General features: G+C 43.6%; 1 long non-coding RNA gene across 2 annotated transcripts; it reads left to right on the top strand.

The window, feature by feature from the left end:
• Positions 1–778: 778 nt before the first annotated feature.
• LOC122231908 lies at positions 779–23,534 on the top strand. Of its 2 annotated transcripts, none has more exons than XR_006209198.1 (3): positions 779–1,121; positions 1,374–1,517; positions 23,434–23,534. It is a non-coding gene; the product is annotated as an uncharacterized LOC122231908 (long non-coding RNA). The 2 variants fall into 2 exon arrangements; XR_006209199.1 differs by lacking the exon at positions 23,434–23,534 and adding an exon at positions 18,098–18,184.
• Positions 23,535–23,569: the final 35 nt, after the last annotated feature.

Here is a 23,569-nt window from a genome sequence, read left to right as displayed (position 1 = left end):
TAAAAAAAAAAATGCTCCAAGTGCGGGTTTTTAGTTGTAAGTGACAAAAAGAGAATTCTTTGGCTGAAAGAATCCAAGGAAGGGAATATCCAAATGGTAGGAAGGAGAGGCGTGCAGGGGGCATCTACGACATTGGAATAAGAAAGTCAGGTACTGACTAGACTGGACTCTCCCTGGGTCTTTGTTCTCTGCTTCTCTCTGTGTGTTGGCTTTTTTCTCTCATTGTGGCCTGTTTTCCACCAAATGGCTGACGAGATGGCTGTCAACAGATTTTGAGCTGTATTTCATTGCTTCTCATTGCTGTTCCCCAATTCCAGAACAACTCATGGAGAAGAACACTGATTCACCCACTTTGGTCAGGTGCCTGTTAGAGCCACTTCGGGCCCAGGGAAGCTAGGCTGCGTAGTAACAAAAAATGCTGTATAGCTATGTAGAGGAGGGCACATTTTTTAAAAAAAGTTTATTTATTTTGAAATAAAGAGAGCAAGCAGGGAAAGGGCAGAGGGAGAGGGAGAACGAGAATCAAGCGGGCTCCATGCTCAGTGCCGAGCCCAACACGGGGCTCGATCCCACGACCACGAGATCATGACTTGCACCGGAACCGAGAGTTGGACATTCAACCTACTGAGCCGTCCAGGCACCCCTGGGACGCATTTCTGGAAATAGAAGGCATTCCGTCAAAAATCCCTGAAAGGTCTGCCACTCTACAGGGCCCCAGCCACCTAAGAGGATCGGAATCTTCCAACAACAGAGCTGGAAGTCACTGTGAGGATGAAGTCGTCCGGGTAACCAGGGGTCAGACCAACCAGGAGCCTTCTCAAAAGTCACAGAGAAAATCAGAGGCAAGAAGCATTGAGTGTGGTTCTCCTCAAAAGAATCATACTTCTCAGCTTCTCATAAACCCGCAACAGTGTGCGGTAGATTGTTGGTGCTGTTTAAAAAGGAATTGAGAATTCCCTCCTTCGTCTAGGTTAGAAGGCAGGAGAGGGCGGCGGGACAACTGTCAGGAGGCATGCACTGTTCTCCGTGCTTCAGGTACCTCGTGTCATTGGATCTTCAGAGCACCCATGCCTAGGCCTCCCCATTTTACAGATGCGGAAAGTGAGGATCGGTAAAACAAGGTAACTTGCCTAAGGTCTCCCAGTGGGGAAGGGGTAGTGCTTGCTGGCAGACACCAGGTTAGAGACCCTCTCTGTGGACCCCGCTGTGTGCAAAGTGTGGGAATGGATGGAGCTGACTGAGAATCTTCTCGGCCCCGATGTGGCGAAAACAGACTCCTTTCTGCCACCCCTGGGATAGATTCCTACTTTATCTCTGGGGGATATTTACAGATTAGGAGTAATTGCCCCCTGTCTTTCCTACCTGCCCACCAGGAAAGACAGCAGGCTCGTCCAGGAGATAAAAACTCAGATTTCCTCATCCCTTGCCCAGGAATCTGGAAGCCACCATCAGCCCTAGACCATGGAATCGGCCTGAGACGACTCTAACCAAGCCCACCACATTGCCTGGACCTTGAGGTCAGCAGCACCTATACAAACCATAGTTTGGAAAGTTATATGTATTTTTTTTCTCTTTGATAACAACCAGGACATATTTTTTCAGAGAGAGAGACAGAGAGAGACAGAGACAGAGACAGAGCATGGCCGGGGGAGGGGCAGAGACAGAGAGGGAGACACAGAATCTGAAGCAGGCTCCAGGCTCTGAGCTGGCAGCACAGAGCCCCACGCGGGGCTCGAACTTACAGACTGCGAGATCATGACCTGAGCCAAAGTCGGATGCTCAACCGACTGAGCCACCCAGGCGCCCTGGGACTATTATTATTTTTTTAGATATTTGACTTTCAACCATAAGCACATCACAATGACAGTAGTGGGTTGTCCATGCTGGGCCTTATTATAGTGGCTTACAAATTATATTAAAGTATTTATTTATTCCCTTAATAGTCTCCAGGGTTGCTAATTCCCTTCATAACGTCACCTTGTGCCAAAGCTGACAAAGCTAATGAAATTATCCTCCCTCTTTCCCCCTCCCCCAAAGCAATCATATCTTATAATCATATCTCAGAAACTCTTCGCACAAAGTCATTTGAAGTACTTTCGGGGACCGTATTATAAAGATGGATTTGTGCTGTGAGTGTGGAATTCAATTTATATGTTTTCAGCTGGTTGTCCAAGTATAAGAAGGCTTTCCTAGTGTTTAAGGGAGCCTTTTGTCTCCAGAAATAAGCACTAATGCGATGTGACACGTACAGCCCTGGAGCTCTGCCTCGTCCCTCTGGCATGAGCACCCAGTGGGGGAGAGAGGCTCTGGTATCACTGAGAATCACGAAGGGCCACTTTTCTCAGACAGACTGCGTGACTCTCCAGGGAACTGCAGGAATGGCCAGGCTGTGCATTCTCTTTGTCAAGGCGCTTAGATTCCTGATCTAGAACATTCTCTTTGGTGTGGTTCTGGATTCTGATTGTCAGGCCGCTTGAAAACGAAGAATGTTTGGAATTGAGATTTAGGAGAAAGGCTGGCCAGGATTAGAGCTCTCCCCTACTAATCTTACTGCGATTCCTGGGGCTGTTATTATTATTACTGCAATCTTCGGTAGAAATTTGCCAACTGTTTATAGTTATTTTATGCAGAAAAACAAGACCAGACTGAGTACTGCTAAAGCACATTCAAAAATCGCTGATAACTAAAGAAAGACCCAGTCTATTGAGGAAGTACACAACCTGATTGTAGAAGTTGAAATAATTAGATGATATAGAAGTTGAAATGATAGAAATGATTAACTCATTTAATCCTTACAACCACCTGGGTAGACAGGTATTACCATTATTCTCATTTTTACAGATGAGGAAACTAAGGCACAGAGACTTAAAAAAAAAAACAGAGTCAGTTACTCAACCTCTGTTATTTTTGCCCAGTCAATACCCACACCTGCTTCTGGCCACAGGACTCCATTTATCCTTGGGGAGCCGCCTCCCCATCCCCCCACTCTCGAGCGCACGATTTGCTTGAGGTTTGCTAACTCCCTGTGCCCCATCCCCCCACCAAGGGACACGGGTCTAGGCCAATCAGCACATTCCACGCCCCTGACCACAATGTCCGGTTCAGGGATGACCACGGACAGTCAAACTGGAAACTTCCATGCAATGTTAAGAAAGGAGAACTTCCCTCTGTGCTCCCCAAAGCCGAGAGGAGGTAAGCAGGGAGCCGCAGGAGGCAACTGGAGGCTGGGGCCACCCAAAGCCAGGCAGAACTGCAGGTGGAGAGAGATGGGCCAGATGATCTATGAGGCCCTGCATCCAACCACTCCCAAGGCCTGTGCTGGATTCGTCCCACTCTTGTTTTTGTTTTTTACTTCACTTTTGTTTTCAAAGATCATTGCAAGGTTGCATAACCATTGCCACCAATTCCAGAAAGTGTCTGTCGTCCCGAAAAGAAACTCACTAGCCATCACTCCCCGAGATCTGTGCCCACCAGACTCTGCAGCCGGCATCGGGGCCCTGGCTGCCCCGGGTTTAAAACAGAAGTGACACCTTCCAAGAGGTGGAAGGCGACGGAGCGGCTGTGACCTGTGGGCTCCCACGATGACTGGGACATTGCCACCCCCTGTGGTCTATGCAAGATTGTCATTGAATCCCCCCGATTCAAAGCCTTTCCCACAAAAAGGGAAATCACTGATGGGCTCAGGGTCCCCTGTGACGAGGCTCCTGCTTCTGGGCGTGCAGATTGCATACCGTTTGCATCGACATAGAACTTGCCTCCTCTTTGACTTTTGTTTCTGCTTAAACTCCATTTGCACAAAATTTACCAGTAGAATCGACTTGACTGAGAAGCTGAGTTGGGGGAGATAAGGGAGGGAAGATACACACAGCTCCAAAATGAACAACAACCTTCCCTGCTCTCACCACGGCCACCACCATTCTCCGAGACTCCTCAGGTTTTCCTTTCACTTGGGGCAGCCCCATGCCACCCACCGACTACTCTCCCTACGCACACTCCTCTCCCTGTCTCTCTCTCCGCCTTCGGCTCCTCGGCATCCCCTGCCCCTCCCCACAGAGCCCAAAGAGACTAATTCAGCTGCTCTTGAAGAAAAGCTTACCTCCCATTTTGTTCCTCAGGCACCTGACCTCAGGGTCCCATGTTCTTCCCCGAAGAGCATCTTCCTGTTTGCCCCAACAGCAGTTCCCTTCCAAAGACCCACACACCGCATAGCTGTTGGGCAGGGTCACATCATGACTTTGGTGGGCCCCATGCACTTTATCTTCCTGGGCCACTTCCACCATAAATATATATATATATATATATAAAAGGTTATATTTATGACCGCATTGGTATAAGAAAAATATAATTCCAGCTGGGTTCTATTAATTAAAAAAAAATCTGATCTGAAGAGAAATAAAACTTGTTCATGGGTCCCCAAAAAGTATCCTGGGCCCTGGGTGCCAGTCCTGTGGTTCCTGCTGCCTAAGTTGACCCTGCTGTTAAAACAATATGTTCTTTTCATCCTGCTTCGTGTCCGAGTGAGGTCGGATCTCCCATCAGTGAAGAGGGGCTCCCAATACTGAGACCTCCCTCACAGAGTGACTTCTTGGTGCTCAGTGCCCGCATGCACGCAGGCTGGGGCCATGGTGAGTCTCCGTCTGCCGTGCGTCTTCTGTTCCCAGCAAGGAGACAGTACAGGGTCTGGCTCCCCTGTGCTGATGGAGGAAACCATTAGAAAGCTCAGTGCAGGCACCCTGCACTCCCCAGCAAAGTCCTCGCTGAGGTTATCAGAGGAAGAAGGACCAAATTACGGCAGAAGTGGGAAGGCGCGGAAGGGGGTGTGTGAGCTTATTGGGACGTGGTGGGCAAGCCGCCAAGCATGGCTTCATTTAATTTGCACGAGTGTCTGAAAGGTGGTCAGACATAAATATGTGTGGGGCCTTTTACGGTGTCCTGGAACTATGCTGAGCACACTAATTAGTTTATTCAATATTTGTAGTCAATAAGAAGTAGGCATTATTTTTGTTTCTATCTTACAGGTGAGGATGTTGACGTTCAGAAAGAGTGAAGTAAAGATTTATAAGCACAGTCAGGGGTAGAGGCAAAGCCCAGGACTGAGTTTCAGGGAACATTCCAGGACCAGGAACGGCTCATGTTCTCTTAGCATATCACTGTCTGGAGAAGATTTTGACACAGAGGGACCATCAGCTGGAGCATGGGCCATCACGTCTGACCAAGGGTTCACACATTCTAGTCCTGGGCTCATGGGCTATGCAGTACCCATGTCCCCCCGGTTGGGGCTTAGGTTAGATTTGGGGAGAGATGGGGTTGTGTCAGAGAGGTCAAGCTATGTGTTATTTTGGAAACTCCCTATGTCATGAGTTTCAAGAATCTTTTAATATGATCAACATGTACCTTTTTGATTATCAAATCAGGTACCAAAGAGGCAGGCTTCCAGTAGAACTACACGGCACCTCCAAATATTTATAGGCAAAGTCTTATGTATTTTTCTTTTAAAGGGTCCATTCCCAAGAAACCTGACTTGCCTTCAGTGCCTTCCAAATACAGCCGCCTATTCAACCATCACATGCCTCTGTCCAAGGCCTAGTAACAATAGCATAGCTCATCATCACTGATGCCCTATTACTGCTGTTTATTGAATGCCTCAAATGCATTAAATGCTTTACATGTCATGTCCCTTCTAGTCTTTGTAACTGCCTTGGGAGAGAGGGATATTTTTTACCCACATACACATGAGAACACAAGCTCAGAAAGGTTGAATAACTTATAAGGCTACATAGTTAGTATGTGGCAAAGCCACATTCAAATCAGTCTGACTCTAAATCTGGAGCTCATGACCACCAGTATATTCTTCCAGACCCAAAGGGAAAGGCTTCAAATTTCCTGACTTTGGGTGCTATTTCAGGTACCATGACTGTCTGAGGCTAAACCCACTCAGATTTGTACATCAAATTTTACTGTAAGACGTACTACCTTGGTGCTCCTCAAAGAGGGTCGGTTTTACCTTCCAGAAGATATCCAACAATGTCCAGAGATACATTTGGCTGTCACAAACGGGGGCGGGGAAGAGGAGGAGGTCTACCAGCATCTATCACATCTATCAGGTAGAGGCCAGGGATGCTGCTAAACATCTCACGGCACACAGGACAGGCCCACAACAAAGAATTATCCAGCCCCAAATATCAACAGTGCCGAGGCTGAGAACCCCCGTGCTATATAAGCTACCACTGGATTCTAAGTCAAAATGGGAAAAAGTCATACCATTTTCTCCCTCTTGATGCAGTGTGTTATTTGCCAGGGATGCAAATTACGGTCTTCGTACCAGCCCCTGGGTGCCAACTCTGAAATGAATGGCTTCTCAAGGGTCCCACTGGGTAGGGAGACCAGATATTTTATCGTACAAACCAGACGCTGACTGCAAACGGAGACATGATTCCACGAGAACGAGCCTAAACCTGGATGAACAACCCAGGTTGAGTTCACTGGCAAACACGTGCTCATGGCAAGGCTAGTGCAGTGGTAAAGATGAAAGCCTGCCATGTAAATCTTGGCAATGACTTCAAACCCTTCCAACTTCAAGGCACGTTTTTCTTGCCAGAGCCATATGGACACCTTAGATTCCCAAAGGCTGTTCCTGGGTTCCTCTGTCCTCCACACGAGTGATACCTAGCTAGCTCCATCTGTTGGTATCAGGCAGAGCTGAAAAGACTTTCTCGACAGATAGTTTTCGTGCTATTTCTAAGAGCTCATCATTGGAACTTTGGCAAGTTGAGGATCTCCTGTAGTTCATTTTACCTTGGCAAGCAACCCGTGAGGGAGGTCATGTGTCATGGTCATTTTTTCTCTCTTTTTTTTAAATTTTTAATGTTTTTTTTTTTTTTGAAAGAGAGAGAGACACACAGGGTGCAAGCGGGGGAGGGGCAGAGAGAGAGGGAGACGCAGAATCTGAAGCAGGCTCCAGGCTCTGAGCTATCAGCACAGAGCCCGATGGGGGGCTCGAACTCAAGAACTGTAAAATCATGACCTGAGCAGAAGTCGGACACTTAACCAACTGAGCCACCCGGTCGCCCCTCATTGTTAAGAAGTGTCAACCGAGACATGGAGAAGCTAGTGCCTCTGGGGAGCAAAGCAGGTTGGTAGATCTAGGGTCTGTGTTTCTAAGGCATTCAAGCCCAGGGACTGTTTCTGTCATAAGACAGGAGTCATGTGATGTCACATTCTTAATATACCCCCATGGGTATAACTAGACTTCACCCCTGTCAAGCCACCATAATTGTTAACGGGATACCAATAAAGGTGCATCCTGAGCCATGGAAGAATCCAAGGTGGTCAAAATCTTCTGGGTGTGCCGTCTGCACTTTACCCCCCTTTCTTGCACTCACAAGACTTTATCAGAGTGTGAGTGAAAGTAATTTCATTATACGAATAACCTTGGATACGCCCTATTCTCTTAGAAAGACGTGCATCCTGAGACGTTAGTTAGTAGCAGTAGTAGCCTGTGAGCCATCTCACAATCCACCACGACTCACCCGTGTGCTGGGCACCCTGCCTGAGAGAGGGGCTCCCGTCCACAGTGCCCCGTCTCTGGAGAAATGAACAGAGACACCAAAACACCATCACTAGTTTTGTTCTTAGGATGGTTTTTCTTGATTTCTCTTCTGAACTCAAAATCAAATCCCTGGCTAAAGCTCATGGGTTTTAGGAGATACTCGGACAGTAGAGAGGTCTAAGGCGTCTGGCCGTGTGGAGACTAACGACGGAAGGGTGGCCTGGCAGACGGAACATACTAGTGAAACGTACAGAAGCTACAACTTGGGGGTGAGGCTTTATGAAAAGACGTGAGCTCGCCCCCAAAAATAAAAGATTAAAGACAACCAGGAGAGGAAGGTGGATGATCCTGGCTCCTTGGAGAGTTTGTAACAGAGTTTTCTCCTTCACCACGTTCCATTTTTCCTTGCCACAGACCCTAAGTCCTTCCTTCCACCCCCCCGCCCCCGCCAATGAAATACACTCCCTTCTGTTTGCAGATGGCATATGTGACAGTGCAGTGAGCTGTGGGCTGTAATCCAATCTGATGGGCACCCTGGTCTGTGAGTGGAGGCCAGAAATAGCTGGGGTGGAAATGCGAACCTTGGAGTTGAGGTGGCCTCTAGGGGCGCTAGAGAGGCCCTGGAGGATTCTGGAGGGCGGGCTTGCAAATCAGTCTTCTTCCTCTAGCCTCCCATTCTCCAGGCAACTCTTGTCTCCTTTTTACCCCCCGCCCCTCTCCCTCATCGCAGGCTACCCTCTCCTTCAAGTTCAGAGCGCAGCTGTAGCACTGCAGGAGTCCCTCTAAACTGACTTCTGTTTGGGGTTTATGGGGAGAAGTGTCTGTCTCCACAGGACCCGCTGCTCAGCTGAGGCAAGGAAGCTGAGAGAAGGAACGGGCCCTGGGACATCAGCCAGTCGGGGCCTCAGCTTGCAGAAATTGAAAGCACATCCTATCACAAGCACCATGAATGTGCGTCGGATATGAATATTCCTCTACATCTGTGCACATAAGAAATGTCACAGTGTTCTTATTTTTCTAAATCAACTTTAATCGGCTCTGAGCTCCCCCCAGCCAAAGTGGCAGGAAATTCAGTCTTGGTTATGGAATCGGAACCCCTTTTCCCTTCCTCTGAGTTGTACCCAGGCCTTGAAGATACGGCAGAGTCCAGAACATTCAGCAAACGCTCCTCTGGTCTTTGGCTCATATTCCTTATTCAAAGAGTGCAATGGGATGCCCTGGAAATTGGTAGCTTCCTCGGCAGGCATCGCATGTAGACATTTGCTGGGGTGGGGAGGCTCATTCCTGACTCAATCCCATGGGAAGTTCTGCCAAAGCCCCACCCACAGCCCCAATCCCAGTGCTCCACTGGGAACAGGACTTGGGTTGCTCTTACCCATGCAATCCTCAAAAGCCCCCAGCTCCTCGTAGAGCCCGGTGAAGCTCTAAGTGACTTCATTCCCTCTGTGGCTTCACCATCCCCCAACTGCTTAAATTTCACCCACCCCTTCCCTTGTCTGCAACCATCTAGCATGATTTCTCTGTGAGCCCAGACTTTTGTAAACGAGCAACATGCTGGCAGTGTCGGTTCCTTCTGAGGCCTGTGAGGGAGAATCTTCCAGAACTTTCTTCTTGCTTCTGGTGGATTGCTGGTGATGTTTAGGTTCTTGGCTTCTGCTGTAATCACCCTGGTCTCTGCTGTCATCTTTACATGGTACTCTTCTGGTGTGCATTCCTGTCTCCAAATTTCCCCCTTTTATAAGGACATCAGTCACATTGGATTCGGGGCTCAACATACTCCAGAATGATGTCATCTGATTATTAATTAACTAAGTACAGTTGCAATGGCCCTGTTTCCAAATAAAGTCACTTTCTCAGGTACTAGGAGTTAGGGCTCCAACATTTTTTGGGGGGTGGGGTGCAACTGAATCGATAACAGTCACCAAGTTGCCTCAATTTGTCGGAGACTCTCCTGGTTTCAAAGCTGAACGTTCCTCGTCCCAGAAGCGTCCTGAGTCCGGGACAAACCTGGTGACAATTGGTCACCCTAGTTGCGGACGATGCTGAAATAGTAAGAAAAAGTGTCCAGTACTTATTTTCTGCTGCCTGTATTTCTCAGGACACCACAAGGAAAGGTTGACTAAGTGGCAGACAAATTTGGGTGCTCCTAGGTTCATTGGATGAATGTCACATAACTCGACACAAAGCCTTCACCAAGTGTTGATGGAAATGGAAAGGTGATGAGCCCAGAGGGGTGGGCTTCGGGACCAGTGTGGGCCGCAAAGGAGGAGATGGAGGCTAGAGTCGGGTGAGAGGAGTCATTCTTGGAAAGGAAGGGTGTGAGGGAGGGCTAAGGTGAGGCAGCTGAGATGCTGGGTTGCGTACACTTAAGGCCCCGCTTCTCTAAGGGCGGGAAATGCTCAGCTGTTCAGAGAGAGCCATCGTGCCCAGGAAGCTCAGCGTCCAGCTGTTCTAACGGCTGCCATGTTTTCAGGTTGCTTTCACTTCCGAAGAGTGGGAACAACTTCAATTCTCTCACAAATTGAAGATAATGACTATAGTGTGTTTAGAAGGTTATATTTATTTTATTTTTAAACATTTTTTAATGTTAGTTTATTTTTGAGAGAGAGAGAGAGAGAGAGACAGCGTGAGCAGGGGAGGGGCAGAGAGAGAGGGAGACACAGAATCTGAAGCAGGCTCCAGGCTCTGAGCTGTCAGCACAGAGCCCGACGCGGGGCTTGAACTTATGAACCACGAGATCATGACCTGAGCCGAAGTTGGACGCTTAACTGACTGAGCTGCCCAGGTGCCCCTAGAAGGTCATATTTAAATCATGCTTAGGACACATCTGTTTTGCAGAGTGGCTGGGTACAAGTCTCCACCAGGACACATCTCAGTGAAAGCAGGGAGAACTGAACTTCCCGTAGACAACCCATTCGAGTGGCTGTAAAGAGAAGGGTCCCCCTGCCTCTGCCGTGATCAGCTGTTGCTGCTGTTTACAAGTTAGGTTTCAGGAAGCTTATGCAAATGCCTCCCACAGGATCCTTGTGTTATTTGACAAGATCTTTTTTTTTTTTTCCAATATATGAAATTTATTGTCAAATTGGTTTCCATACAACACCCAGTGCTCATCCCAAAAGGTGCCCTCCTCAATACCCATCCCCCACCCCCCCTCCCTCCCACCCCCCATCAACCCTCAGTTTGTTCTCAGTTTTTAACAGTCTCTTATGCTTTGGCTCTCTCCCACTCTAACCTCCTTTTTTTTTTCCTTCCCCTCCCCCATGGGTTTCTGTTAAGTTTCTCAGGATCCACATAAGAGTGAAAACATATGGTATCTGTCGTCCTCTGTATGGCTTATTGCACTTAGCATCACACTCTCCAGTTCCATCCACGTTGCTACAAAAGGCCATATTTCATTATTTCTCATTGCCACGTAGTATTCCATTGTGTATATAAACCACAATTTCTTTATCCATTCATCAGTTGATGGACATTTAGGCTCTTTCCATAATTTGGCTATTGTTGAGAGTGCTGCTATAAACATTGGGGTACAAGTGCTCCTATCCATCAGTACTCCTGTATCCCTTGGATAAATTCCTAGCAGTGCTATTGCTGGGTCATAGGGTAGGTCTATTTTTAATTTTCTGAGGAACCTCCACACTGCTTTCCAGAGCGGCTGCACCAATTTGCATTCCCACCAACAGTGCAAGAGGGTTCCCGTTTCTCCACATCCTCGCCAGCATCTATAGTCTCCTGATTTGTTCATTTTGGCCACTCTGACTGGCGTGAGGTGGTATCTGAGTGTGGTTTTGATTTGTATTTCCCTGATGAGGAGCGACGTTGAGCATCTTTTCATGTGCCTGTTGGCCATCCGGATGTCTTCTTTAGAGAAGTGTCTATTCATGTTTTCTGCCCATTTCTTCACTGGGTTCTTTGTTTTTCGGGTGTGGAGTCTGGTGAGCTCTTTATAGATTTTGGATACTAGCCCTTTGTCCGATATGTCATTTGCAAAGATCTTTTCCCATTCCGTTGGTTGCCTTTTAGTTTTGTTGGTTGTGTCCTTTGCTGTGCAGAAGCTTTTTATCTTCATAGGGTCCCAGTAATTCATTTTTGCTTTTAATTCCCTTGCCTTTGGGGATGTGTCGAGTAAGAGATTGCTACGGCTGAGGTCAGAGAGGTCTTTTCCTGCTTTCTCCTCTAGGGTTTTGATGGTTTCCTGTCTCACATTCAGGTCCTTTATCCATTTTGAGTTTATTTTTGTGAATGGTGTGAGAAAGTGGTCTAGTTTCAATCTTCTGCATGTTGCTGTCCAGTTCTCCCAGCACCATTTGTTAAAGAGACTGTCTTTTTTCCATTGGATGTTCTTTCCTGCTTTGTCAAAGATGAGTTGGCCATACGTTTGTGGGTCTAGTTCTGGGGTTTCTATTCTATTCCATTGGTCTATGTGTCTGTTTTTGTGCCAATACCATGCTGTCTTGATGATTACAGCTTTGTAGTAGAGGCTAAAGTCTGGGATTGTGATGCCTCCTGCTTTGGTCTTCTTCTTCAAAATTACTTTGGCTATTCGGGGCCTCTTGTGGTTCCATATGAATTTTAGGATTGCTTGTTCTAGTTTCAAGAAGAATGCTGGTGCAATTTTGATTGGGATTGCATTGAATGTGTAGATAGCTTTGGGTAATATTGACATTTTGACAATATTTATTCTTCCAATCCATGAGCAGGGAATGTCTCAATCAGGAGGAAATAGAAAGCTTGAACAGACCCATAACCAGCGAAGAAATTGAATCGGTTATCAAAAATCTCCCAACAAATAAGAGTCTAGGACCAGATGGCTTCCCAGGGGAGTTCTACCAGACGTTTAAAGCAGAGATAATACCTATCCTTCTCAAGCTATTCCAAGAAATAGAAAGGGAAGGAAAACTTCCAGACTCATTCTATGAAGCCAGTATTACTTTGGTTCCTAAACCAGACAGAGACCCAGCAAAAAAAGAGAACTACAGGCCAATATCCCTGATGAATATGGATGCAAAAATTCTCAATAAGATACTAGCAAATCGAATTCAACAGCATATAAAAAGAATTATTCACCATGATCAAGTGGGATTCATTCCTGGGATGCAGGGTTGGTTCAACATTCGCAAATCAATCAACGTGATACATCACATTAATAAAAAAAAAAGAGAAGAACCATATGATCCTGTCAATCGATGCAGAAAAGGCCTTTGATAAAATCCAGCACCCTTTCTTAATAAAAACCCTTGAGAAAGTCGGGATAGAAGGAACATACTTAAAGATCATAAAAGCCATTTATGAAAAGCCCACAGCTAACATCATCCTCAATGGGGAAAAACTGAGAGCTTTTTCCCTGAGATCAGGAACACGACAGGGATGCCCACTCTCACTGCTGTTGTTTAATATAGTGTTGGAAGTTCTAGCATCAGCAATCAGACAACAAAAGGAAATCAAAGGCATCAAAATTGGCAAAGATGAAGTCAAGCTTTCGCTTTTTGCAGATGACATGATATTATACATGGAAAATCCGATAGACTCCACCAAAAGTCTGCTAGAACTGATACATGAATTCAGCAAAGTTGCAGGATACAAAATCAATGTACAGAAATCAGTTGCATTCTTATACACTAACAATGAAGCAACAGAAAGACAAATAAAGAAACTGATCCCATTCACAATTGCACCAAGAAGCATAAAATACCTAGGAATAAATCTAACCAAAGATGTAAAAGATCTGTATGCCGAAAACTATAGAAAGCTTATGAAGGTAACTGAAGAAGATATAAAGAAATGGAAAGACAAGATCTTGAAATAATCCCCTCAAAGCAAGTTTTCTGATTACTGATCCAGCTAACAGAGAAATAAAAATAAACTCGTTTCATAAACACCGCTACCGAGGGGATGCAAAAATGTTGTGAGCACAGAAATAATTTCAGGAAAGAAAAAAAAGATGTGATTTTGACAAACTATGGCAACTGCTCTTGTTAAATAAACATTCTCCTTTCATAAGACCAGAGATAAATCATAGTTTAGGTGAGCCACAGTTGATTAAAGCAGCATATTTTCTTGTTTTCAGTCTATCGATAACACTATTCTCAAGCAACTATTAGGTACAGAGTAAGATTTTTAGAGGTTCCAGATACTTTGCCCAGAGTGGATTTTTCCTCCATTACCCAGAAACTTATGCCACTGTCCATATTACTAATAGCCCAGTCCTAAAAGACAGCCTCCCTGGTTTAATGAAAACATCATCTAGATTGGTCTGTGGTGATCAACAAACCTATTTTATAGATGGAAAGACTGGGGTACTCAATGCCTTGTAGAAGTATGATTAGAGAACCGGAAGAAGAAAAGTTGTCTCTGATCTCAGCCTTAGAGGATAGGAGGTGCTGTATGTAAATTTCTATAGAACAGGTGAATAGTATAATAATACTTGAAAATACTCTGGGATGAGTTTAGGAAGTAGAGTAGATACACAGACTTCACTTGATTTTGTTTTGGAGAATATGGTATTTTTCTTTGCATTAAAAAATTATTTTTAATCTTTATTTATTTTTGAGAGAGAGACAGAGTGTGAGCAGGAGAGGGGCAGAGAGAGAGGGAGACACAGAATCCAAAGCAGGCTCCAGGCTCTGAGCTGTCAGCACAGAGCCTGATGTGAGGCTTGAACTCACTGACCGTGAGATCATGACCTGAGCCAAAGTCAGCCGCTTAACCGACAGAGCCACCCAGGCGCCCCAGAATATGGTATTTTTCATAAAAAATTATATCACTTATCTTAACATGGATTGGGCTTATGGTTGTTTTAAAATGAATCAATCATTTTTTAAAAATTTCTTAGTTTTCATTTCTAACATGATAAATATTGATATACAACCCACAAAAACAAACACTCCTTGCAGTCTTCAGTCTTTTTTATGAGTGCAAAAGGATGCTGACACCAACAAATTTGAGAACAACCTTCAAAAGAATGGGTCATCCAACTTTCATTATGTTCCAGGAGCTGACTCGAATCTATCACCCAAGTAAGTTACTGCACTAATTCTCAAATGTCAAATAAAAAAGAAAGAATAAAATTAAAAGTTCAACATTCATTTTTTTTTAAGTAGAAAACTAGGATAGGAGAGAATGTTATTACCTGATAAAGAGTCTGCCTAATATAGGCATAAATATACCTAAAGTGTGGGGCATTTCATATATTCCCTTTGAAGTAAGAATAACACCTGTGTTGCTTCAAGCACTGCTTCTACTCAACATTGCATAAAAGGTTTTAGGTCAGTGCAGTAAGGAAAACTGGAAAAGGAAAGGAAAAGAAATAAAATGTATAAGGACTACAAAGGCAGAAGCAAAGTTGCCATTATTCACAGATAAAATTTCTGTTGACATCACATTCTAAGTGGATGTACAGAAAAGTAACTAGAACAAAAAAGACAACTCTATATTGTTGTTGGACAGAAAATTGCTCTGAAAAAATCCATAGCATTCTTAAGTCTGGACTGTGACATGCAGAAGAATGAAACTGGACCACTTTCTTATACCCATACACAAAAATAAATTCAAAATGGATGAAAGACCTAAATGTGAGACAGGAAACCATCACACCCTACAGGAGAACACAATCTCTTTGACCCAGGCTGCAGCAGCTTCTTACTTGACATGGCTCTGGATGTAAGGAAAATAAAAGCAAAAATGAACTACTGGGATCTCATTCAGATAAAAAGCTTCTGCACACTGAAGGAAACAATCAACAAAACTAAAAGGCAACCGATGGAATGGGAGAAGATATTTGCAAATGATATATTGGATAAAAGGTTAGTATCCAAAATCTATAAAGATCTTACCAAACTCAACACCCAAAAAACAAATAATGCAGTGAAGAAATGGGCAGAAGACACGAATAGTAACTTTTCCAAAGAAAAGAGCCACATCCAGATGGCTAATAGACACAATGAAAAGATGCTCAACATCACTCATCAGGGAAAAACAAATCAGAACCACAAGGAGATATCACTTCACACCTGTCAGAATGGCTCACATTAACAACTCAGGAAACAACAGATATCGGCGAGGATGCAGAGAAAGGGGAACCCTTTTGCACTGTTGGTGGGAATGCAAATGGGTGCAGCCACTCTGGAAAACAGTATGGAGGTTCCTCAACAAATTAAAAATAGAACTACTCTACAACCCAGCAATTGCACTACTAGGTATTTATCCAAAGGATACAGGAGCGCTGATTCGAAGTGGCACATGCACCCCAATGTTTATAGCAGCACTATCAACAATAGCCAAAGTACGGAAAGAGTTCAATTGTCCATCCACTGATGACTGGATAAAGAAGATGTGATATATGTATATATATACATACATACATACATACATACATACAATGGAATACTACTCAGCAATGACAAAGAATGAAATCTTGCCATTTGCAACTATGTGGATGGAACAGAGTGTATTATGCTAAGCGAAATAAGTCAGTCAGAGAAAGACAGATATCATATGGTTTCACTCATGTGGAATTTGAAAAACACAACAGATGAGCATACAGGAAAGGAAGCAAAAATAATATAAAAACAGGGAGGGGGACAAAACATAAGAGACTCTTAAATACAGAGAACAGACTGAGGGTTGCTGGAGGGGTGGTAGGTGGAGGGATGGGTTAAATGGGTGATGGGCATTAAGGAGGGCACTTTTCAGGGTGAGCATTGGGTGTCATATGTAAGAGATGAATCACTGGGTTCTATTCCTGAAGTCAAGACTACACTGTATGTTAACTAACTTGGATTTAAATAAAAAAAATAAAAAACTTTCACAAATAAAACCTTTGCAAAAAATGGTTGGAATGATAATTCAAAAAACTCTACTATAAGATGTAGGAGATCTCAATATTAGTTTATAGATGGGAAGATCCGACATCATAAAGAAGACATATCACTTTATTATTTTAATGATAGTCTAATGAAAGTCCTAATGACGTTTTTGCACACAATATGACAAGGATGAAGAAACACTAAGACCAATTTGGAAAACGTGGCCATACGCGTGGTAAGGGAAAAATTTGGAACGGGGAGCAAAACTTGCCTTAGCAGGCAACAAAGCTTAGCCATACGGGCATGGTAACTAAGCCAGGGCAGCACTGGTATGCGGATGAACACAAAGGCTGATGGTACACCTCAGGCAGCCTGAAACCATAACCACATATGTGTGTGAGCTTGGTACATGACAGAGGTGGCTGAAAAATCAGCATGGAACGAATGGACCAAACAACTAGTGATTCTGGGATAATGAGATGTCTTCATTTTGAAAGAAGATAACATTAGGTCATTATTTCTGACCATATGCGAAAATAATTTCCATTGTGTAAAAGACACAGCTGTGAAAAGCAAAACTGTAAAACTTCTCAAAAAAAGGCATCGGCAAATACCATTAAGATAGTGGCGTAGGGACAGATTTTTTTTAATGATAGGAAAAGTGTAAGTCGCAGATAACAAGTTCGATGAAGTTGTCTAATCAAAATGATAAATTCTCATGCCAAGAGGCAAGAAAAAACATGAAGAGGTAAAAGCAGATTTCACAATGCATGTAATTGACAAAATATCAGTGACTAGAATATATATATAATTCCTAGTGAAAAGGGCAAATCTAATAGAAAGATGGGGAACATAATATGAACAGGCAATTTCCAGAGGAAGAAAACTTCATGGTCAATAAATATATTAAAATATTCTCAACCTCTCACAAAAATATGCAAATTTCAAAATGAAACTGTAATGAAATACTATCCCACACATCATTAGGACAATTTATAAGCCTGTTCATACCGAGTGTTGGTGAAGATGTAGAGAAGTAGACACTCTGCACCATTGGTGGCGTGAGTGCTAATCAGTAGAAGTGACCACACCAGAGAGCAATTGGACATCTCCTGGTACATTCTCCTCCAGAGAAATTCACATTTGCACACAAGTTATATGTGCATGGGTGTTCACCACAACTCTGTGATTCATAGCATATAAGTGGAAACCATCCCACAGTAGAGGACTGAATAAATAATGTAAGGTCTATTAATCAAATGGAAATCTAAACTGGATCTACATGGTACCAAAATGGGGGCATTTCAAATGCAAATTAAAATCAAATGAGGTACTGCTTCAAACCCATCAGGATGGCTATTACAAAAAACAAACAAAAAAACAGGGGCACCTGGGTGGCTCTGTCAGTTAAGTATCCAACTCTTGGTTTCAGCTCAGGTCACGATCTCATCGTTCATGAGTTCAAGCCCCACATCGGACTTCACGCTGCTTGGGATTCTCTCTCTCTCTCTCTCTCTCTCTCTGTCCCTCCCCTGCTCTCTCTCTCTCTCTCTCAAAATAAACTTAAAAAACAAAAACAAAAAGAAAACCAGAAAATAAATGTTGACTAAGATGTAGAGAAGTTACAACCCTTGTGCATTGCTAGTGGGAATGTGAAATAGTACAGCTGCTATGGAAAACAATATGGTGGTACTTCAAAAATTAAATATAGAATTACCATCCGATCAATCAATTCCACTTCTAGGTATATGCTCATAAGAAGTGAAAGCAGAGAGTCGAATGGATATCTGTACATCCATGTTCAAAGGTGGAGACAGTCCAAATGTCCATCAACAGGTGAATGAATAAACAAAATGTGGTACGTGCATACAATGTAAGGGATGAAATTCTCACACGGGTGACAACATTTTGAACACATTATGCTAAGTGAAATAAGTCACACCAAAAAGTATTGTATGCTTCCACCTATAGGAATTATAAAGAAGGATGAAATTCATAGAGACAGGAAGTGGAACAGAAGCTATAAGGGGTTGGGAGGAGGGGAGAATGGGGAATTATTTAACAGGGACAGGGCTGCAGTTTGGATGATAAAACTATTCTGTAGATGGTTGGTGGTGATGGTTGAACAACAACAGCGTGAATGTACTTTCTGCCACTAAAGATACTTAAAGTGGTAAATTATATGGAATATCTATTTTACCATAATAAAAAAAGCTAATGAAGGGATTTTAGGATCATGAGTGCTGCGTTGAGGATGTGAGTGCTGGTGTGAGCTTTGTAGATCTAATGGGGAATTAACATTCTCCTCGCACCTACCTGGGTGGATGGAGAACCGGGGCACTGGGCTCAAGGTCTTTCCCAAAAGCCAGAGGAGCAGGAGGAGGCAGACGCAGGGTGGACAGAGAGGTCAGAAAGGCTCAGGTATTCGGCTAGTTGGAAAGCATGAAAAGGCAGAAATTTCTGGTTGAGAGGGAATCCCTGGGCTGACACAGAATCAGGCAGCTGTGAATGAGCCACTTGGACTTGAAGTCTGGGCTCCCAGGAAGAGCCTCTTCTTCTGGTCTGTGGATCTTTGGTGCTTATTAGGATGGAGTAAGTGGGGAAAAAGGAGGCAAAAGAAAGAGAAAAGAGATAGGTGTTGAGGTCTTGTATGCTCATTCAGGACCCAGGGGTGGAAGGAGAAAGGGTGAACTGTGAAAAGAGAGCTTGTGCAGGCAGAGGGCAAGGAAGGGGTGAGACCGACTTGAGAGACTGTCTTATGCAGTTGTAAGACGTACAGTGGAAAAAGAGAGGGATTTGGAGCCATGCACACCTGGGTCTGAATTCACATCCCGCCATTCACAGTCAGTGTAACCTTACTGAGCCTCAGTTTCCATATTCATATGTAGGAAAAACATTTTTTTGCCACTTAATTTTACAGAAAGACACAGTTCTAGTTAACCTTGCTTCCATGTAACTCAGAAAAATAAATCTGATTATTTAATCAAAGATCTTCTGCGGAACATTGTGCTTGCCTTTTATTTTTTAAAAATTGTTTGTCTTTCGGCATCTACTCTAATTATTCAACATAGCCTTCTTTTTAGTAAAGTCACTAAAGTGTCCTTTTGAAACACAAAAGAGTTGTCTAACGTCCGAAAACCCTAAGGGAAGAGTGTTCTCCACCCCAGATTTTGATCTACATGTCTCTTCTATTCGGTTTTACTTAATTGAAAGATTGTTTCATACATTTTCTCTTTTCCTCATATCTCTTTTCATTCTTTCTAGTCTCATTTCAGAGCGCACTCAACCATTTCTGCTTCCTAAAGAGATGCTATTCTGTTGGTAATCGAGAAAGCTCCAGGTGCAATGCCGTAATCTAATTTCAGGATATTATGAAGAGCATTTAATTCACATAATTGTGTTTGATTAGAAAAGAATGGCTAAATCATGGATTGAATCAACTGGGGTACAACAATTTCAGGGCTTGTTATTAAGAATTTAAATATTATTAGGCAATTGCTTGTGGCTGTTTGAAGTGTCTGTTTTCACTTACAACAATGAATCTCCCTGGTAAAACCTTCTGTAGGGTAGCCTTTTATACTGAATGGGGGACTGGCATGTTTTATTTGATATAACCACCCTAATGTCTCAGATGGTTTTCCTCTATTTTCATTTTAAGATTGGAGACATCAAAGCACGAGGCTTAAATGATCTGCCCCAAACTCATTAGTAGTAGGTGGCTTCTTCATTTGTCTTCAGGTTGAGTCTCCTGCTGTCATTGTCACATGAAAGCCAACACCACATATTCCATGTTGCCCCTGAATTTGTTTTCCCATTTGTCTTCAAAAAATCTGAGAATTAAGCTATATTGTATCCCAGAAACATGGTATGATTGGTTGTTGTTCAACAATCTCTACAGAAAAAGGAAGGTGAGGGATGCTTCTATTGAATATTGATAACTCACCTAAAGTTGTGGTCTTTAAATTATGCCCCATTATAATTCATTCCAATTGGTTCTGGATATTATGGAGGGCACCAATATTATTATTATAAATTATTATCTGTATTGTGAAATCAATAGCCCTTATTATTTGTATTCTTTTGGAATTGTTGTAAATTGGGGTTTCTCAATCTCAGCACTATTTATACACTGAGATCTTTCTTTGTGGAGGGGCTCTTCCGAGCACTGAAGGATGTTTAGCAACACTCCTGGCCTCTACCTACTAGTTGCCAATAGCACCCCATCTCCTCAGTTGTGACAACCAAAGATGTCTCCAGGCATCACGAGATACTCCCAGGGCAAAGTCATTCTTAGTTGAGAACCGATGCTGTTAATGATACAAGCAACAAAAATATTTTATTCTCTTAAACCATTGAATCCTCTAAACCCAGGAAGCATTATTAATTACTTAGAAGCACATTTTTCTATCGATTCTTGTAACATCAGTAGAAGTCGATTGAGAACTTGTCCCAGAAGAGAGAGAAGCCAAAATCTAGTTAATTCAAACATAACCCCTGGGACCAGGCAATTAAAGGTATTCTTAACTGGACGTCTTACCAAAGTCAATACATACTAGAGTTTCATCCATCTAAACTACAGAACATGTTTTCATCTAGTAACATTCCTTTTACAGGTCTTGGAAGTGGGGACTGAGAAAACAAATCAGGGTCAACATCTTCGGCTACATAATAAAGGTGTTTGATACACATCAGCCTGATTCCTCTGCACATTTGATCATTCTACCTATTTTCCTTTGTATCATTTGAAAAGCAATAATCGTTTATGATGGGGAAAAAGGAGGTAGGGCTCTGGATAAAAAGGCATAAATAGGAAAGGGAGGACAAAAGAGTTCAACTTACTTCTCAGCGCTGTCCAGCACTCAGCTGTACCCTCCCCATCACTGGGTGTATGCAATCACGGTCGAAGTGTGGGAAGCGGGAAGAGAACAGGCCGGACAGATCTGGTTGAGAAAGCTCCGTGGCTTGAACATTAACTCCACTGAGGCCCATTCTATCTGTAAAATGACATAAAAGTCAGAGATAACCGTTTACAGAAACCCTGACTTATGCTAAATAGTCAGCAAATGGCAGCTTTGTTTCTAATTTCTGTGGGGGCTCTTGTCACTGCTGGAGAGGTGGGCTGCTTCGCTTGCCGATTCTATGCATGACTCCGTCCTGATGGATACCCAGGAATCGTGGCTATTTAGGATCTGCTTCAAAATGGCTTCATCCATCACCATAAAACAAACATTTCACAATACCCATTAGATGCATATTCGTATTAACTTTTCCCTGAAACCATCTTTTGCTGTTTCATGGATTAAGAAAAAGAATGAGCAAGAAAAATAATGGTCAGGGGCTCCATTCGCTGAATCCCGGTTTATGGCAGCAATAAAAGCAGTGTGTTACCCAACCATAGGCATGTCTATTTTTAAGTAAGCTAAGCTTCCCTTGCGTTATGCAGACCTGCATGGAAATGTGGACTTAAGTGTCTGAAAGTATCCTGGGGCTCTGTTATGCTGGCTCAGCTTCCCAGGCACATGAAGCTGGCTGGAAGAGAGTGAGGAACCGCAGGCAAGGACAGAGCACCCTTCTCCTCTTGCTGGAGTGCTTTCCCTCTGTACAACCCCGCAGGAGTGAGAAGGGGCGCCAGATGCCAAAACAAGAGACACCAACACGACAGTGTTGACCACAACCCAGGTCTTACTTAGTCATTCATCAAAATATTTGCTATTTCAAACTATTTTTGTTCCAAAGAGCATACTTCATCAGTGAGTCTCTCTAGCCTGCTGGGACAGGAGATAGGCTAGTAATTTTCAATTCCTGTTGCAGTTAGAGAGCCCTAACTATACACAGAATTTCCCAGGGAACACCGATCTGGAAGGTAAGTGAGAGGAAGGCCCCTATGGTTAAAATTGGGGTGAAGAACAGGACTTTTAAAGCCTGTCCATCCCATGGATCACCCTGCACAGCTCTTTCTAGAGGCCTGGAGGCATCCGCTTGAACCTCTATGGCTCCCAGAATCCAGATTGACAACCAGTGGACACAGCCTTTTCAAATCTCTTTGACAAACAGTCTGGATTGAAGTCTTGCACTGAAGAAACAGCCTTTTCAAATCTCTTTGTTTTAGTAGCCTTCTTTGACCACGTTCATTTGCACACAGTGACCTTGCAAGCCCCTCTTGTACCAACAGACGATAAGAAATCATCTTCTTGATGGTTTCTTCCCTGCCAACTAGGTCTTTAGAGCCAACTGAGTATAAAAAAAAATCCCTGTTCTTTACGCAAAGAGTCTTTTAATGATATTTAATAAGAGAAGAGTTTTACTTTATGTTGCCCCTGATGCCTTTCCCTGTACCATTATTTTCAAAACAGAAGGTTGTAGACACAGTAGCTACCAGCATTTATAGAAGGAACATCAGGAAATAATTGTTCAATTGCCGTTGCCAAGGTTTTAACTGTCTGGAGACAAGCCACTGGAAGTAGAGATCTGAGTGGGAATAATGGTTCTGCCATCTTTGGGAAGCTGGGGGCCGCTCTCGTGGATCCTCGGCTGATCCTGCTTAGGTGTTGAAGTGCCTGAGACAGAGTCTGGTGCACGGCGGATGCTCACATACACTGGCTGAAAAAGAACCATCCCAGAGCCCCCAAAGCACCCTGGCTTGATAATGCTCTCCAGTACACTGCTGAAATTTAATTCCAACTTGGCATCACCAGATTTTGCTGACTAACTCTTTTCCCCTCTCTTCTGGCATCCATCCCCCCGCCGCCGCCCCGCCAGAAAACAAGAAAGTACTATGAGAGAGGATCCATTTGAATGTTTCATTTTCTTCTAGTAGGACAGCTTCTTTTTTTTAGACCGTGTAGTACTGGAAGCAACGGCCACAAGGAGATGCTGAAACCGATTAGTGAGATGACATGAGGCAAGACGAAAAACACGCAGATTTAATTGAAGAAAGTTGCAGTATAAAATCAGGCTGCCAGCCTTTAAAGTTGTAATTAATTCTAGGAGAAAGCGAAGCCTCATCAAACCACTTCCGCAGCATCCGCGGTAGAGTGCTTGCACAACCATCTGACTCATTCAAGCCTTCATTCCTTCCAGGTGCCCCCTTGGACATCATTTTCCGACCTGTGACAGAGTCTCTTCCCTGGATGACAACTTTAGGACTCCATGGCTGCAGAGAAGCTTTTTCCCTCTGGAGGTGTTTTTTTTTTTTTTTTTTTTTTTTTTTTTTTTT

This window comes from Panthera tigris, chromosome D2, assembly GCF_018350195.1.
Source record: "Panthera tigris isolate Pti1 chromosome D2, P.tigris_Pti1_mat1.1, whole genome shotgun sequence".
NCBI lineage: Eukaryota > Metazoa > Chordata > Mammalia > Carnivora > Felidae > Panthera > Panthera tigris.
The sequence above is the reverse complement of the archived record's forward strand: the minus strand, read 5'-3'. Positions and strand labels throughout refer to the sequence as shown.